The sequence below is a fragment of the Pinus tabuliformis genome, chromosome 8 (assembly GCF_031772625.1).
Source record: "Pinus tabuliformis cultivar Carrire ecotype Pingquan chromosome 8, CPIR1, whole genome shotgun sequence".
In the NCBI taxonomy this organism is placed as follows: domain Eukaryota; kingdom Viridiplantae; phylum Streptophyta; class Pinopsida; order Pinales; family Pinaceae; genus Pinus; species Pinus tabuliformis.
The window spans coordinates 1325529740-1325541427 of record NC_142294.1 but is presented as its reverse complement, the minus strand read 5'-3'; positions in this window follow the sequence as shown (position 1 = coordinate 1325541427).

The window sequence follows — 11688 nt, the reverse complement described above, 5'->3', positions numbered from 1 at the left end:
CATTTACCCTTAGAAATGTATAGCTTTCAACCTCCCTCCTTCTGGCCCAATGCCTGTATTTATAATGTTCAAGAGGAAGTTAATCAGGTCCACCATCAATGGGATAGTCCCCTCTTTGGATGGGATCACTCCCTTATTGATGGGATAAGTTCCTCTTTGGTAGGAGTGCATGAACCATCTGGAGGCGCTCAATACACGTCAAACAACCTTCTAGAATGCTCTAGAAATGACCACAAGTAAGTTTTTGAAGATAAAACTTGCGCATTTTAACCTTTTCAGAGGGACGCACCTGCCCCTTTAGATACAGAGCGTCCTTGGACGCAGACATCATGAACATTAGGTGCGTACCCGCAGGCAAGGTTGAGAGAACCTGCATACCCAGAGATAAACACATTTATAAAGACTTTCTCTCTTTCTTGGAGTTTGACATGGATAGCAAAGGCATAAGACTTGCTTAAGAGGGTAGTATGACTGTTGATAGAGCCATACCAACTATAAATAGCCATGGTGACATTTTTTGGTGTAACAGATTGCCCCCTAAAGTGCGAAGCCTGGAATAGATTAGGGTTTTGTATTATCTAGGAAGGGTGAAGCGCTTTATCATTTCAAGGATTATCTCGTGGAGAGCCTGGTTGGAACCTGCAATTTTCAACACAAAATACATGTATAAGATTATATCATCACTGAGGTAGGCATTCCCATACTCAGATAAAAACTTTAACTAACAGACTAACTACTCTGATACAGGAATGATTTTGCAGTACATCATAATCATAGACTTTTGTAGACACAGTATGGGTGCAGCCATCTGTTTATGATTAGTCTACTTAGATAATGAATACAAAACTCCTCGCAGCCTGGATGGTAAAGATTCGATCCAGGGTCTTCATTCCTACTTCTCGAATTGGTACGATTCTAGCCATGCGAATAAATGAGTCGATGTCGAACATGGTAGAAACCACTTGATTACCAGTCGATGATGTGAACTGTTAACAAGCATGAGAGAGACCACCAGTAATGTCAATGGTTCTCAAAGTACCCAGTACAATCCATGAGATGTGAATGAATTAGTTGATGTCGAACATTTCACGGAATCCTTTGATCGAAAGTCAATGATGTAAACTGACGTCAAAGGCGAGAAACCTGCCATTGATGCATGCAGACTTCAAGGCACTGACGATTTCTAAGTCATCTCTCTAGATAATGTGCTGATGTCGATAGAAAGTGACCCGTTGCAGGCAAGCCCACAACACGAAATCATTGTTCAAGTTGAAGAAATGTTGCTGTAAGGACTGACTCAGGGATGGTCAAATGGATTACAAGTATTTTGCAGATGAAAGTTTTACTTGCAGACCTCTTGAACACATAACGACACGACAGATGGCTTGGTGATAAACGACTCAAAGTTAATCCCCGGAACCCGGCTGAAGACTTTCAAAGTGGTTTGATCAACTGTGAGGTAAAGGATTTCCCAACCCAGGTGAATGAAAAGTGTCGTGTCCAAGAGTGGTAATAAAGTTTCTTCTGAGACAAAAGGTAACAAATAGGCTCATTCTTCTCTCTTTTCCCCCACCATTTCTGGCAAGTACCTCTTTATTTTTAACAAGCTTGAGGAGGATAACATATGCTTGATTATAAGCTCATCCTTCGGATGAGTCCAACCTAGTTTTGATTCGAACCCTAGGAAGGAGTGGTTCGTTCCTGTTTGTAATTGAACAGGTCCTTTACTGTGAAATGTTTAACGAGCCCAGTATAGGAGAAACTCGGCGTTTTTCAATTTTAGAGAGTCTGAAAAACTTAAGAAGACTCCAAGTTGAACTTTTTCGTAGATTTGTGTCCCTCAAGCCCGGGAAAGTATAAAATAATACCTGGGGGAACCGCTTGATCTTGCGACCAAGGAGTACTTTCATAATTAGTGCCACTGACCTGAAAAGTAAAAAGCGATCAAGGACACATCGTTTTATTTCCGTATCGAGTTTGAAACGACAAAAACCCGACAATCTTTTCCTGATTTTACGGTCAGAAAAGAGCTATAAGGGGACTGTCTTTTAATTCCGTTTTAACGAGTGTAAAAGAAACGCTCGGCAATCTTTTCATTTTTTAGGAGTCAGAAAAGGGCTTAAAAGATGACTCTGATGTTTCACTTTTTCGCGAGTTTTAACGAGTTCGAAAAAGGGATAAAAATATACTCATGGTTTTCACTTTTTCGTAAGTTTTAATGAGTTTGAAAAAATGATAAAAATGTACTCATATGGCCAACTTTCAATTTAATTTACGAGTAGGAAAAGACGGAAAGAACTCGGCATTTTCATTTGTTTTACGAGAATGAAAGATAGCAAAATAATCTCGGTATTTTCATGAGTTTAACGAGTCTTGAAAATAACTGAAATTGACTCGAGATAGGTTTCATTTTTACAAAAGCTTGAAACAGAGAAAAACTATGCTTCAAAGTAGTTTCATTTTTACACAAGCTTGAAACAGAGAGAAAACTGTGCTTGATGCCCCCTAAGCATAACTGCTAGAGCGCATGCCCCCTAGCTTCATTTCATTCAACCAGTTGGATGAAATGAAGGTTCATGAACGAGATCGTTTGAAAGACTCGACCTAAAACTGTAAGAAAATTATGCAAAACACTGAAATAACTAACCTAAATATACAACTTAACATTTACGAGATCTAGTCAATCTCTCGACTCAAGTAGAGGAGGATTTGTTTCATTTTTTAACGAGCTTGACACAGGAAAAGAACTATGCTCGGATTCGGTTTCATGTTTACGCAAGCTTGAAACGAAAAACTATGCTTGTTATAAGTTCACATGCCCCCAACATAATGACGCAAATCAAGGTACATGCCCCCCAAGCTTCATTGCATTCAATGAGGTGGATGAAAAGAAGCTTTACTTTCAAGATCTTGGAAAGACTTGTGGGAGTTGTTTCATTTTTTAGTGAGGTTGACACAGGAAAAGAACTATCCTCAAACCCTTGTTTCATTTTTTAAACGAGCTTGACACAAGATAAGGAACTATGCTCATAACTACTCTCTACAATCTACCTAACAAAAAACTATACTCTAAAAAACCTTGATTCATTTTTTAACGAGCTTGACACAAGACAAGGAACTATGCTCTAAAAAACCTTGATTCATTTTTTAACGAGCTTGACACAAGACAAGGAACTATGCTCTAAAATCCTTGATTCATTTTTTAATGAGCTTGACACAAGACAAGGAACTGTGCTCATGACTACTCTCTACAATCTACCTATATTTCCTAAAGTCTACCTGATTCATTTTTTCAATGAGGTTGACTCAGTAAAATAACTATCCTCATCAACTGATTCATTTTTTAACGAGGTTGACACAGTAAAAGGAACTTTCCTCGGACTAACTGATTCATTTTTTAACGAGGTTGACACAGTAAAAGGAACTTTCCTCGGACTAACTGATTCATTTTTTAACGAGGTTGACACAGTAAAAGGAACTTTCCTCGGACTAACTGATTCATTTTTAATGAGGTTGACACAGTAAAAGGAACTTTCCTCGGACTAACTGATTCATTTTTTAACGAGGTTGACACAGTAAAAGGAAATTTCCTCGGACTAACTAATTCATTTTTTAACGAGGTTGACACAGTAAAAGGAACTTTCGTCGGACTAACTGATTCATTTTTTAACGAGGTTGACACAGCAAAAGGAACTTTCCTCGGACTAACTGATTCATTTTTTAACGAGGTTGACACAGTAAAAGGAACTTTCCTCGGACTAACTGATTCATTTTTTAACGAGGTTGACACAGTAAAAGGAACTTTCCTCGGACTAACTGATTCATTTTTTAACGAGGTTGACACAGTAAAAGGAACTTTCCTCGAACTAACTGATTCATTTTTTAACGAGGTTGACACAGTAAAAGGAACTTTCCTCGGACTAACTGATTCATTTTTTAACGAGGTTGACACAGTAAAAGGAACTTTCCTCGGACTATTGATCATGACTTCCAACTAGAAGAAAGACATGTCAATGGACACACCTTGATCATGGCTTCCAAGAGGTCTTCATCAGAAGGAAGAATACTTCTCTCGAAGGAACACATGTCAAGGGACTCAAAAGGGATAAGAACATCGTGTTCAATTAATCCCATAGAGTTTTCCATGTCAATTACCGAATCTAAATCAACAGTGAGAGGCTCACTTACATCAGTAACTGAAAACATGGGACCAGTTGCCACATAATTAACCCGTGGCAGGGTAGATACCACTTTAGAATCAGGAACATTTAGGGGTGTCATACTATGGGTAGTTGAAACAAGACTAGGGAACGAAAGTTGGTCTACAGTCACAATACTGCCATTGTGAGGGAAAGACATCACGCGAAAGAGTGTCGATACGACAGCTTTCATTGCATAAACATAGTCTCGCCCAAGGAGTAAATTGAAATCCAAGGGACCTCAAACTACCATAAGATCAATACAGACAGTTTTACCTTCCAAGGTAAGAGAAAACTTAGGAAGGATCCCTAAAGGTTCACTAATGGTTCTGTTAAAAGCTTTTAGATTCTGTGTAATAGGCGCAAGCTGAGGGGAACCCAAAGCTTTCCAAACAGTTGAGGATAAAATACTAACAGAAGCACCTTCATCTACCTGAGTACGATGTATGTCCCTACCACCAGCCTTGACAATGATTTGGAAAGGGATGGAGGAAGGAAGACGAGGTTCTGTCAGTCTATTCCAATCAAAGGAAAAGACCTCAGTACTTGGAGGGGGTTCTGTAGAAACAGGTGAAATGCCCCCCGGCATAGAAGAATCTGATGTAACAAGAAGAACCTGAGCGGTATGAAGTTCACTCTCTAAATGGAAAGTGGGATCGACCGAATGTGAAATTGAATCGACCATTTGATCAACTAATGGATCATCAACCTGAGTGACATGAGTTTCACTCTCCAATGGAAGAGTGTGATCGATTGAATGTGAAATTAAATCAATCACTCCGTCAGTTGACGGTAGGTTGGGAGAAAGTTTACGGTAACCAGTTGGAAATTCTTGCTATGGAACGGTAAGGTTTTCCAACAATGTTGAGGCTTCATCCATGTGAGGGCAAATGTGAGTTTGATGACTCCCTTTACATAACTTACAAGGAAACCTAACTTTACCCTTTTTCCCAGGAACCTGACTATCACTGGTTGATAGATCAATAGAAAGTTGATGAGATTTTTCTGACCATACTTCCAAGACCTTTGGAATACCAGGACAATTGACAAGGAAGTGGTCACCCTTACAAAGCCTGCAAGGGTATTTGGGTTTACGATGCATGTCGGAGTTTTCCTCAACACAACTAACACTTACAGTCGTGGTTGGTTGGTTGACTTCTTTCTTATCTTGTTTCTTTTTCTTCTTCTTCTTCTTCTTCTTCCCTTTCTTCTTCTTCTTAGCCTCCTGGTTACTAGCATCAAGGCTTTTACCAGGCGAAGAGGAAGAAATGGAGGAAGAAAAATCAGGCGAAGAAGGTAAAGGGTCAACAGAAGGTTGGTGATGTTGAGATGGTGAACTCTGTTGAGGTGAAGCATCCGGTTGAGGTGGAACAATTGGAGTACTTTGGGCCAACGAAGTTGAAAATAACCATATCGGTAATCTTATTGTAAATCCAGGTAATGACAAAGTAGCCATATAATGAGGACCAACATTTCCAAAGTAAGGAAAAGTACTAGGATTCTCATTAGGAGGGGTTCCTAGGTTGATAAATTCCGGAACATTTGCCATTATATTCAACTTCAGTGAATTTTATTAACAATCTTAAAACTAAAATTAACAATTCACAATTCACACCTAACAATTAAAATTCACAATTCACACCTATGGTCTCTAAAAGTAAAAACAAACAAATTAACACGCACTATCAAATCTAGGAGTCAAACCATACACAAACAGTAGCCTTTCGGACAGAAAACACTAGTTGGTGATGAAGCCCAACATCGCCGAATTCAGTACAGAAGTGGCGGGTGGAACAGTTACCCCGGCAACCTGCTTAATGAATAGACTGGACCAAGTTCCTCCACTTTAACCGTCTCGAGTGAAGTGAACCCCCTAGAAAATCCAAGTGAGTCTAGCCGACGTCTGCTCCAGGTACAGTGGGATCTTCCCTCCACCGTCACCTTGGGTAGAACCCTAAAGATAATGGTCACTAAGGTTACCAACAACAACAAATGCACCTGGGGGAACAATCTACACTCCGAAAGCACGCAAGGGCAGAGTATCAAGCTCAATCCCCTTGCCGGTTCCTTGACAATAATCCAAGGTTTACTGACAAGTGAACCCTGGCTCCTCGACAATGCTTAATCCGAGGTTTACCGTTTGTAATACGTGCGTGTCTGGCGTCGTTCCCAACGAGGGAGGATTGATCCCCTCACTGGTTCAGACACGAGCTCGTGCTTCTCCTTTAAGAGGAGCTTTCCCAGAGTACAAATGAAACAGTTGGATTTATCCTACCACAAGATGAGCTACTTGTTTGGTTTTACTGTCTTGGAGAGTTAATTACTCTCCTACTCCAAGACACTAGCCTGATCTATGTTGGTGTCTCAGAGCCCTATAAATGTAAAAATTACTAGATGAATTTTAATTAAGCGCTGTGTTATTAAGGTTGTTATTACTCAAATGGGTAAATGGAGATGAAACCTATGGTGTTATGACCCGACTCAACTGAATGCAATCGAATATGATAATTTAATCCTTTCAATTTGATGAACCCTAACTAAAGTAAGGAGAGAGTTTCCATTCACTTCCAACAATGCAAAAATTGATCACTAAGAGAAAAATAACAAATTCTCTAATGCACTAATTTTATCAAGAAAAACTAATGCAAATCAATTCCAAACCTTTTTTTTTATTTTATTTTTGTGTAAATTCAAATCAAAGAAAGCTGATCTAAACCTACAATTGATTTTTCAGAATGTAAACTATGCAATGGTAATTCTAAGCACAATTCACTTGAAAAGTATGCAAATGTAATCTATGCACAATTTTCATTTATATTCTGAAAATGAGAATTCTAATTATGCAAATGTGATCTATGCAAGAGAATTCTCAAACACAAGACGATTCTAATGTGATCTAAGAACCAATCAAGTGCAAGTTGAGAAAATTGGGTGAGAGTTCCAAAGATCAAAAATAAAAACACTCAAAGGCGATTAACACTCATACTCATAGGGGAATTTTTTTTGCAAAAACAGAAGCAAAAAGATGCAAAACTGTGAAAAGGCTGAGACAAACCTCCAAGTAATGACCAAAGGAAATCAAATCAAGAATTTCTCAAAAAAGAGACTCAAAACACCCAATTGATGAAAGCTTAAAGCAGGAATGCCAATGAAACAAGCTTAGGTGAAGATCTCTGACAAGAGACTAATGGATCTAGGCAGTAAAAATTAAGAAAAAGCAAAATCTAAGAGAAAAAATGCAAAAAATGGAATTTTCTTAAATTTTAGCAGGGGACGCAGGCAACTGGTTAAGCCAGGTGCGGGCCCGCCCTGTGCACACAGCGACAGTGCGTCCAGGGACACACTGTGCAATACTCAGAGGGTGCGTCCTACTGGAAAATTGAAGAAAAACCAAAATGAATCTAACCCTACCCACCTAAAGGCAAAGTCACAGAGCCAAAAACCAGAAAAATAAACCAATTTTCTCAGAGCAAAGTTCATACAAAGGAAAAGACTTTCACATCAATGGAGTCCCCAGCGGAGTCGCCAATTTGTCACATGGAATCAGTCAAAAGTGCGGACACAACCGACCTTCCTAGAAGTCTAAGACATTCTAATGACAAACAAAACAAACTAGAGCTATCCTTCTCTAAACATGCATTATGATATGAGAAATCAAGTGTTTCGTTCTTACCTTTGTCCAAACGCTGTTGTAGAAGTCCAAGCTTTGTTGATCTGGATGAGCTCCTCCTTTTCTCCAAAACCTGCAATCACCAATAGTCAAACAATTAAATAGCACCTGATTATAACATAAAACAAAGCATATTCAACATATAGACCAAGGAGTACATGAAATAACTCATAAACAACAAGTTATTGAGAAGAATGGACCAATTTGCATTAAAGGTAATCAAAAGGAACCATTACAACCTGAGCCTTGGTGTTGTGCAAGCTCGTTCCAGGGTCCACAAGAGTCTTCCTCTACTTTGACAAAGTTCACCCACTTCCAAATAGAACAAGCAAAGATGGAAATCTCTCCTCACAAGCTTCTAAATGGGAGTCCTAATTCCTGCAGCATTTACCCTTAGAAATGTATAGCTTTCAACCTCCCTCCTTCTGGCCCAATGCCTGTATTTATAATGTTCAAGAGGAAGTTAATCAGGTCCACCATCAATGGGATAGTCCCCTCTTTGGATGGGATCACTCCCTTATTGATGGGATAAGTTCCTCTTTGGTAGGAGTGCATGAACCATCTGGAGGCGCTCAATACACGTCAAACAACCTTCTAGAATGCTCTAGAAATGACCACAAGTAAGTTTTTGAATATAAAACTTGCGCATTTTAACCTTTTAAGAGGGACGCACTTGCCCCTTTAGATACAGAGCGTCCTTGGACGCAGACATCATGAACATTAAGTGCATACCCGCAGGCAAGGTTGAGAGAACCTGCGTACCCAGAGATAAACACATTTATAAAGACTTTCTCTCTTTCTTGGAGTTTGACATGGATAGCAGAGGCATAAGACTTGCTTAAGAGGGTAGTATGACTGTTGATAGAGCCATACCAACTATAAATAGCCATGGTGACATTTTTTGGTGTAACAGGATCGAAAATCAGAACTAGGCACAGTAACAGGAAAAGCAATGCACACCACAAATGTTCCATGTAGAAGCATTCAAGAAGGTATGTGGGATCTTGAACAAGGTTCACCAGGCTAGACGAACTGATTGGGACCTGTGCGTATCAACGGTTCGATGGGCCTCTAGGGCCATGCACAAGAATTTGAGCACAGAGATGATCCCGGAGATGACAGGAAGAGTAGAGGCCATAGTTTTGGGAGGAAGGAATCCTCACATAGTTGGAACAATACGCAGGGACCAGGACAAAGGAATTATGCAGCCACGCGAAGTCGAAAATATGCAGTTACAGGAAGCCATTCGGTGAGGGAACTTGAAACTTCGCGAACTTGAAGATGATCGAGTACGGTTGAGGAAGAAAAGTGGGTTACTGGACGAAGAAATCAACAAATTGGAAATTGACATCACACAGGCATACTGCGTCGAGAAACTAAGCATGACAGGACAAGATGTAGGCAGCCATACTACTGGATTAGAAGAATTTGTGGCTCTGCTACCATGGTTGCGGCCATACCTTACTAGACAAAGTAACTGAGGGAGCGCACCATATAAGGAAGAACGTGAATTGCTGACTAACACCAAGGCAGTTGAGGAAGTGGGTGGTGGGCAATTAAGACACGAATTAAGAGATAGATTTGGGACGATTAGCCGCCAAGAAGGCATTAATGACTCAGAAGTGGGGGGAAGGGTCAAATTCAAATTCAGAATATGCTATAAAACCACCAGGGCTTGCCACAAGGCAACACTTGGTTGTTTGAGAATTGAGCAAGTACAAAGCATTGAGCGCTGCGTACTCTTACCACCCTCAAGTGTAGACATGATGGAAGCTACGAGAACAAGAGTGTGATTCACCGAAGTTACCACGGAGCCCCATATGGCCCATGAGGAGCCTAGAGAGGTGACAGCTATGCCAGAAGTTCCAAAATCACCACACACACCACAGCCACAGAAAGGTAAGCAAATGATGTGGCCAGTCTATGTATCCCCAAGAAACCCACAGTTTGGCCAATTGTCAATGGCAGAGAAGGGAAAGGCTGTCACCATTGAAACAGAGGAGGAGGAAGACTTGCAAGCTCTGATCACCCAAATTAAGGTGCAAGACGATGAGCCAGAGGAGGTCTCCCAAATTTCTTCCGCGACAAAGTTACCTCCATACATCCCCCCTTGGAAGGGGAAAGCCAAGATACCAAAGGACCTAGAGGCCATGCAGAGTGCACTCTAGAGCCCGCTCCTCCCCGATGATATAAGGTTTGAAGGTCCGCCATTGGGATGAGTACCTACCATGAAGTTCGAATATTGGGACCTTGCGAATAGCGAGAATTTCCCACAGTTGGCCGCGGAGAGTTTAATGATGCAGAAATGGTTGCGCGGTGTGGAGAGTGTTGGGTCACTCCATCTGCGATGGATACCCCACTACCACCGCATGCCCATCACCATTTTTTTCATCAAGCAACTGCTGTGCCTGGTGCGTGATGGGTGTCTTTGGCTCGAGGATTCGATTCCCATCACGGCTATTCTAATTCACCGAATTTCCCGACTGCCAGTCAAAGGAAACGACCCCGCGGCCATAGAAGGAAAAAGCAGCGACTTGGCCCTTGCAGAAGCTATGAAGGCCAAGTATAAACTAGAAAAGAAAAAGCAAGGGTATGCAATAGCAAGCATTAAAGCCCAAGGGGTCTGCGTAGCCACCCAACTGCTGGCTGACAAGCTAATGAGGAAATGTCGCGCCGACGAAGTACCAGCGTCTGTGATTGCGTTGGCAGAGCAATGCACAGAGGGGGTCTAGTTCAACTGGGCACAGTTCCTCTGTGATGAGTTTTTGACGAATTGTAGGGAGGCCTAGGATCATGGTAAGACATTCCACTACACGTGGTTTCTCTTATCCATACTGTTGGTTGCATGGGAGCTGCCAGAGGATAACCAATTTCCCACTATTGACGATGACTTGCCCGAAGCCACGAGGTACACCCCGCTCTAGGCTACAAAAGATGTGAAGAGGATTCACGAGATAAAGGTGTTCTGGGTGTTCGTGGAGGCAAGCATCCAAGCATGGATCAACTGCAGGTTGCGCTTGTCCCCTATAGTTCATAACAGCTTACAAAGCATGGCAGAATTCAAGGTGGATATGCACAACTTGTATATTCGGGCGCGCAAGGATCCAACACAAAAATGGGTGAAGCTTTCTTTCATCGCAATGGATGATGCAATCTTCACAGTAATCGAGTCATGGTCTCTAGGGTGGCATGCCTCGGACTTGGAAACAATGGAGAAGGTCGCAGCTCAACAAAGAAAGAAGGACATCAAGTTACGCATCACATAGTTGGCTGAGAGGAGGCACCAGGAACAAGAAGCAGCCACACAGCAGAAGGCAATTGATGCAGCAGCAGTAGCGCAGACGGCAGAGACCACAACCACACCAATGAGAGAGCCTGAGGAGGGTCAGGAGATGTCCACAGGGCAATAGACCGAGGAAGGGGATAGGACAGAGGAACATGCAGACCCTGGTTCCGCATCGACCCTGTTATCACCCCAAGAAACTCACCTAGGTTGTATATCAATGATGCTTAGAAACATTACAAACTCAACAAAATGTTGGATAAAATGATGGATGAATGAAAGAAATGTTGCATATTCAAGCCAGATAACCACTTCTACTATGCTTGACCCTAGACATGGGTGAACACCGTCAGACTACAAGGCTTTAGACCACCAATTACTCACAGTTTAGACAAAATATGATGACGGAGAAGACTGACCACACCAGCAAATGCACAGGACCCTATGATGGCCGGCTGCAACCAGTTAAAAGATCTGTAAATCTGTTCTCTAATACACAGATAGGATGACAACCCTCTGGCATTAAAATAACAGAA